This window comes from Cibotium barometz, chromosome 14 (assembly GCF_041138505.1).
Source record: "Cibotium barometz isolate CiBa-2024 chromosome 14, ASM4113850v1, whole genome shotgun sequence".
NCBI lineage: Eukaryota > Viridiplantae > Streptophyta > Polypodiopsida > Cyatheales > Cibotiaceae > Cibotium > Cibotium barometz.
Window position 1 is genome coordinate 15885101 of NC_141059.1, and position 6874 is coordinate 15891974.

At 40.0% G+C, this 6874-nt stretch overlaps 1 pseudogene; it reads right to left on the reverse strand.

Annotated features, from left to right (window-relative positions):
* Positions 1-1335: 1335 nt before the first annotated feature.
* Positions 1336-4388, reverse strand: LOC147631709 (uncharacterized; annotated as a pseudogene).
* Positions 4389-6874: the final 2486 nt, after the last annotated feature.

Genomic DNA, 6874 nt, shown 5'->3' on the forward strand with positions numbered 1-6874 from the left:
ATCAAGTCTGGTCGCTGGGTAGGGCTATCTATGAAAGGAATGAGAGGCAAATTCCAGAATGCAATGAAAAGTTCTCCATGCACATCTATAAACTTCATAATATGGAGAATTCTCATAGGGAAAATGGATGTGAGAAGTCGCCTTTAAAGTGTGGATGCCTTGGGGGGGGTAGATGCCCAATATTTATGCAGGGAAAAGAAACACTCATTCACGCTCTATGGGGATGCCCATTGGTTAGATCAATTTGGAAGAAAGTGTAGAATTGGATGAGTCCATTCATGAATAAAGATCACTTGGAAGCAGGCAGATGTGGGCTTCAAGCTCGATATACCGGAGTCCATGATGGAGCCATGAAAAGGCTCAGCCTGAAATGCATCTGGGATAGCATAAATAATATAATATGCTTTGATAGAAGGAAAAAGGACATGGGCATATTTCAAGCATGTTTTCATTAATTGCCATGGCAAGGGTTTTGACTAAACCCTATGGGTCGATTGTAAATAATTCCTTCTAATAGCAATGGGTTGATTGTAAATAATTCCTTCTAATAGCAATGGGTATGCATGGAATCATATTAGGACGAGTTCACACTTGGATGGCTAGGAGCTCTCACAATATCAGACAGCAGGACATCCATCATCATTTTCCATTTCTATATATATTAAAAGGCAAACTATCTCTCTTGCCACATGGCATATTCTAGTATATCAACGCTCTCAAAGAACAAGTATGCCACATGGCAAGATAGAAAGAGGTGCCTTTCAAGGAAACAGTGGAGAGCAATAACATTACTATACTTGAAGCACTACAATAGATCATGGGCATAGCCGCGTGAGATAGCCATGGGGAAGAGAGAGAAACAAGAGAGAGAGTTGTAAAAAGCCTAGCGCGGCTACTAGCCACGTCAGTAACCGCCCTAGTAGCTACGCCAATAGCCGTGTGGAAGAAATTTGGCCCCTAGAAAACCCAAGAGCAAATTTCTCAGAAAACCCAAGAGAAAATTTTCCCTTTTCCCGAGAGCATGTTTTTGTATATTTGTCTCTCTATCTCTCTCACATATCCATCCATACATAAACACAGAGACACACGTAACGACACATAAGTAAAAATCAAACACAATTTATTTGACTAATAAAAAATACATAATTATTAGGGTGAGCTTGGCTCAATATATGTCGCATCTTGAATTAAATCCATACATGCTAATTGGTCTATCTCAAGATCCATATCACCACCCATTGCAAGATCAACAAAGAGATCTATTCCACTACTAGTGGACTCTCCATCATCATCCACTATCATCATCCCCACTTTCATGATCATGCTCGGCTTCCATTAGTTGTGCACATTTTGATTTGAGATATCTTCATTATCACCACCTTGCACTTGATCCTCGGCGGTATGTTCATCTTCAGCTTCCATTGATGCATGCTCATCTTCGACTCTAACCTCTTCAATAAGCTCTACAACATCCTCATCTTGAAAAATAGTCTTTGAACGAGAAGCAACTTGTATGACATACCACCATTTCTTGTCATTTAAGTCTGGTTGAAACACAACCTAATAAAAGAAATACATCAAGCGTTAAGATTTTTCATTATAACTTATAATTTAATCTTTATTATTAGTTTTGTACCTGTTCACAATGTTGAGGTAGCACAAATGTGTCCTTCTCTCCTTGCCAAAACTTTGTAGAATCTATTGCCATAATTCCACTTGGATGCCTTGTCACGGTTGCATGAGGACCTTGACACACCACATCCTTGAACCACTTAACATCCAATATGAATATATGGAATGTTCTATATTCAATCTTGAGGATCTTTTCAATCATGCCACAATAATCAAGCATTGCTCCACTTGCTTGCTAAAAACTTGCCATGATCCCACAATCTTGTGTATTCCTCTTAGAATCTTACGAGCGACGAGTGCGAAAATGCCTTCCCTCGGATCACATGGCATTGTATAGAGTATACGACATCAATACCAAAATAAAAATTAAATAATAATTATTATTAACACAATATGAGTATAATTGGACTTAAGAAGAGATAAAACACACTTGAGGTAAACATGCTCTAGCATACTCCCATTCCTCTTCAGTGATCTTCTCTCCATCTTTTTCTACCTTGTCCATTTCATCATCTAGCCATTGAAGGCTACAATCCTTCGGAAGTTGTACTAGGTTAGATGGAAAAGGCACACGCCGCCTAAATGACATCGCCTAAATGCTCCTCTCTTCCTCTCTTCATCTCTTATTCTCCTTACTTCTTCATATATTGCCACCCACTTCTTTATCACTTCACTATTGAGAATACAAAATGTATTCATTTTCTTGAGCATTGATCGATCCATGGTCTTTTCTCTTCCTTTGCCATGTGGTACATGAGACACCATCCTCTCATCTTCATCATTACTCCATAATCGTGGCATGGAGGGATCCACTCGAGAGAGATACTCGAAAATGTACACAAGGGATTCTTGCACCAACCAACCCTCCGCCATGCTTCCTTTTGGCCTTGCTCTTTGTCTCACAAAATCTTTTAAGGTCTTCATGAACCTCTCAAGGAAGAACATCATCGAGTGTGCACCACACCACACATGGCCACCTCATCGACCAACTGTACCATAAGATGTAGTTGACTAGTGAGTATTGATCTCAAAAAGTTTTTCTCAATCATACACACCGCTTCCACTGCCATTATGTGAGCTGCATCAATAGAGGATGGATCTATTTCCTTTGAACTTATGTACCTACAATTAAGATGATCATGAAACTATATAATAAGCATAATGAATCGTCACTAACTATCACAAAAAAAGCATATAATATTAGAGTTTACTTTACCTCACAAGTTCTTCCATTTTGTATATTGTCTCACGTAATTTTTGATCTCCACACCCACAAATGCATATAGGAAGAATGAACTATATAGCATAAAACATCAAACATGTTAATTGTGTCATTATAATTACATTAGCATAAGAAAGTAAAGATCGAACATACATGTAACATCTTATGCCAATCGTGTGTTTTTAGACCATACAATTGTGCTGCTCCCCGCTTCTTTGTTTTTGTGAATGCACCTTTTAAAGAATGCATGCACCCCGTGGGAGTACGAAAGGATGCAATTTGATCCTTTACTCTTCTCTCCTCCTCCTTCGTCTTAAGATCCAAGGTGCGACGGGTAAGACCACTTTTCCATTCGGCCTCTCCCTTGGCCAAGTGCTTGGAAGACGCTCAATCGATCTCAAGTCCTCTTGAACCGCAAGATAATCTCGCAAGTGGTCCCAAATATTGGATGCCACATTTTTGAAGATATGCATCGGATCTAGAAGATGATTGATCTTTAAGTATGCCCAGTATGGGAGGCGAAAGAAGATCGAGTGTCTCGTCATCCTCGATGGTGTCAGCTTATCCACTCCTCTCCAATAGATTCCCAATTGTCGATGCTTAGTGAGTGTGGTGGAACTCCTTTCCAAGATGGAACAAACTTGTCATGATGAGTATGTGGAAGAAAATGGTGATAATTTTCATACACCACTTTCTTGAGATGGTCCGGTCTTGAGGTAACAAGTAATGGTCCACATATAGGGCAAGCATTGTATCCAGAGGTGGTGGGACCCAATTGTTGCAAATGATAAATATGAAATATATCATATATCTTCAACGGCATGAATGAAGAAAGAAAATAATATAATTGGAAGTAGAATAGAAAGCATATTAGAGCACTTGCCATATCTTGGAAAGTCATGCATGGTCCACATTAAAATAGCCTTCACCTCCATATTGCATTGTGAAAGTGGTTGAGACACATCATGGATCCCATAGGATTTCAAGCTCCTCGATCAAAGGCTCAAGGTAGATATCCATGTTCTTGACCTTGTGCTTTTCGGGAACAAGAAGGGTGAGCATTACATGACCCTTCTTGATTGTCTTCCATGGAGGAAGATTGTAGTTTACTACTACCACTGGCCATGTGGTCCATGAGGTTGACTTCAATCCAAACGGATTGAATCCATCCATCCCCAATCCAAGCTACAAGTGTTGTGGATTCTCCTTGAATTCGACCCACATCTCCTCTATGTGTTGCCATGCCGGTGAATCCGCGAGTATCCTCATCTTGCCATCGGTGGAGCGATTGTTGGCATCAGTGGAGCGATTGTTGGCATGCCATGTCACGAGCTTCGTAATAGATTTTTATCGAAACATGTGTTGAATGCGAGGTATGATAGGAAAATGCCTCAACACCTTACGAGGAACTTTTGTACCTTGTAGATTGCACGGTAACAAGACCCCCACATACTGGACAAATGGTAGCATGTTGGTGAACTCCCCGAAATAGTATGCAATCATTGAAACATGCATATATGCGCTTGTAATCCATACCAAGCATGCATATATGCGCTTGTAATCCATACCAAGCATGGTCACTACACTCCTTGTTTGTTCCCTTGTTGTGGGCATCTTATTGTGCTTTGGAAGCATTTTCTTCATAAGGCTAAACACAATTGTCCGATATAAGTTACTTTTGGATAAAAGTATTTATAAAAAACATCAAAACGATAAAAAACATCAAAACGATATTATAGGACACTCACCGAAAGAGGCTTGTAACACGAGCGTAGCTCCATCCATATATAGTTTGTAAGCTTTGAGTAACTCTAGGGAGGCATGAAGAATGGAGTATGCACACCCATTGTACAGTGGAGCACTCGATGCTTCCTGTAGAAAAGCTTCATTCGATGTGAGACATTCATCATCACCTTCTCCTCCTTCTTCTTCGAAGAAATCATCGACCATCTCATCCATGGCTAAACCCTCCTCAACTTCATGGCTAAACCCTCCTCAACTTCATGGGGCATTGATGGTGGTATTTCTTGTACATATTGGGGATCCTCGTTCATTCGGTGCACACCCTCATGCATGGCAAGTACTTCTTTTGGTGTAGTCTAATTTCCCTCCATAAGCGTCCACTTGTCATAGAATAATGAGGCATTGATTCCACCATTCTTCGACGAGCTTCCTCTTCATCCTCAGCATCATCATCATCCTAGTATTCATGCATAAATTAACAATACTAAATCAATTTCTACAATTAGAAACAAAATTTGGTTCATAAAGCATACATTCACGCCACTCACCGAGGAACTCCGATGTCTAAGTTCATGTCATTCACCATAGTCCTCGAGATGCTAAGTGTGATTCGATGAAGACTCACAATTGCTTCTTTTCATCTTGTGCATGGACACCGAATCTTTTGGTTTAACCATTTACTTCGATTTTGTATGGGAGGTGTCAAATGTTCACTTGATGACAAAGAGTGTGTTATATATAAAAAAACTATACATTATCAACAATGCTCTCTGTTTTTTCTAGGCAAAGCGGCGCGGTTACTGGCGCGCAGATACTGACCCAGTCCAAGCGGCGCGGTTACTGGCGCAGATACTGGCGCAGAGTTACCGGTGCGGCTACCAGCACAGCTGATCCAGTTACCGCGCCACCTGGAAATTTTTTTAGGATTCCGTCGCTTCTTGCGCCGATGCTAAGAATAGAAAACTTCCGAAAAATAGCTATGGTGAACCGATTGCTTTCTTCTCTCTTCTCCCTCATCTTCCTACTCCTATTACCTACTCTCCCTCATCTTCTTCTTCATCCCCTTGCTCTACCCTTCCATCCCTTCTTGCTTCTACAAACAAGAGGCCTCTACTTCCTTCAAGGTAAATGCTTTCTATGCTTCTATTTCTTGCTTTCATGGTTTCTATTGTATGCTTTTATTTTTTCTTTTCATGCAAACATAAACATGGCTATTAAATAGAATATAAAGAAACAGGGTTTTGGTAGACTTACCTCCATGTTCTTGCTTTCTCTCTTGTCCTCCTCCTCCTTCTCCTTCTCCTTCTCCTTCTCTTTGTTTTCATTTACTATGAGAGATTAGGTCTTGTATACTTTTTACACTCAAACCATTTAAGGTAAGTATTCTTATGCTCAAGCTTGGTTTTTCCTTACTTTATGTATACAAGGAAGTGGCCCTCGTGCCCAAGATTTTTTTTTTTTCAAAAATAAGCATAAGAGGCTTATGCTCATGCAAGAGCCTATGAGCATAAGCTTCATGCATAAGAGCCTATGAGTTCATGCATAAGTTGGCTTATGCTCATGCATAGGCCTCTTATGCGTAAGCCTCTTGCATAAGAGGCTTATGCATAAGAGACTTGTGCATAAGTCTTATGCATGTTCATAAACTTCTTATGCATAATGCGTAAGGCTTATGCATAAGCCAGCTATGCATAAACCTCTTGCATAAGAGGTTTATGCTTATGCATAAGACTCTTGCATAAGCCGGCTATGAATAAGCCTCTTGCATAAGAGGCTTATGCTTATGCACAAGCCTCTTATGCATAATGCATGAGGCTTATGCAAGAGGCTTAAGTCATTGAGGTAAATGCTAACAATATTCTTTTGATGTATAGTGTTGGTGTTCCACCTTTGCATCCCCTGTACACACTACTCTTTTTTTAGAGGTTGTTTGAGGTAAGCATATGGACTCTTTTTTTCCTCTTCGATTCAAAGAGATGGCCCTCATGCCAAGTGTTGGTCTTTTCTTGTTGATAAGGCTCTTATGCATTGTGCATAAGCCTCTTATGCATCATGCATGAGGCTTGTGCATAAGAGGCTTATGCATAAGACTCTTATGCATAATGCATAAGGCTTATGCTTATGCATAAGAGACTTGTGCATAAGTCTTATGCATGTGCATAAGCTTCTTATGCATAAGCCTCTTATGCTTATGCTTATGCTTATGCATAAGATACTTGTGCATAAGTCTTATGAATGTGCAAACAGTCGAAGAATAAAAAAAACAATCAAGGAATA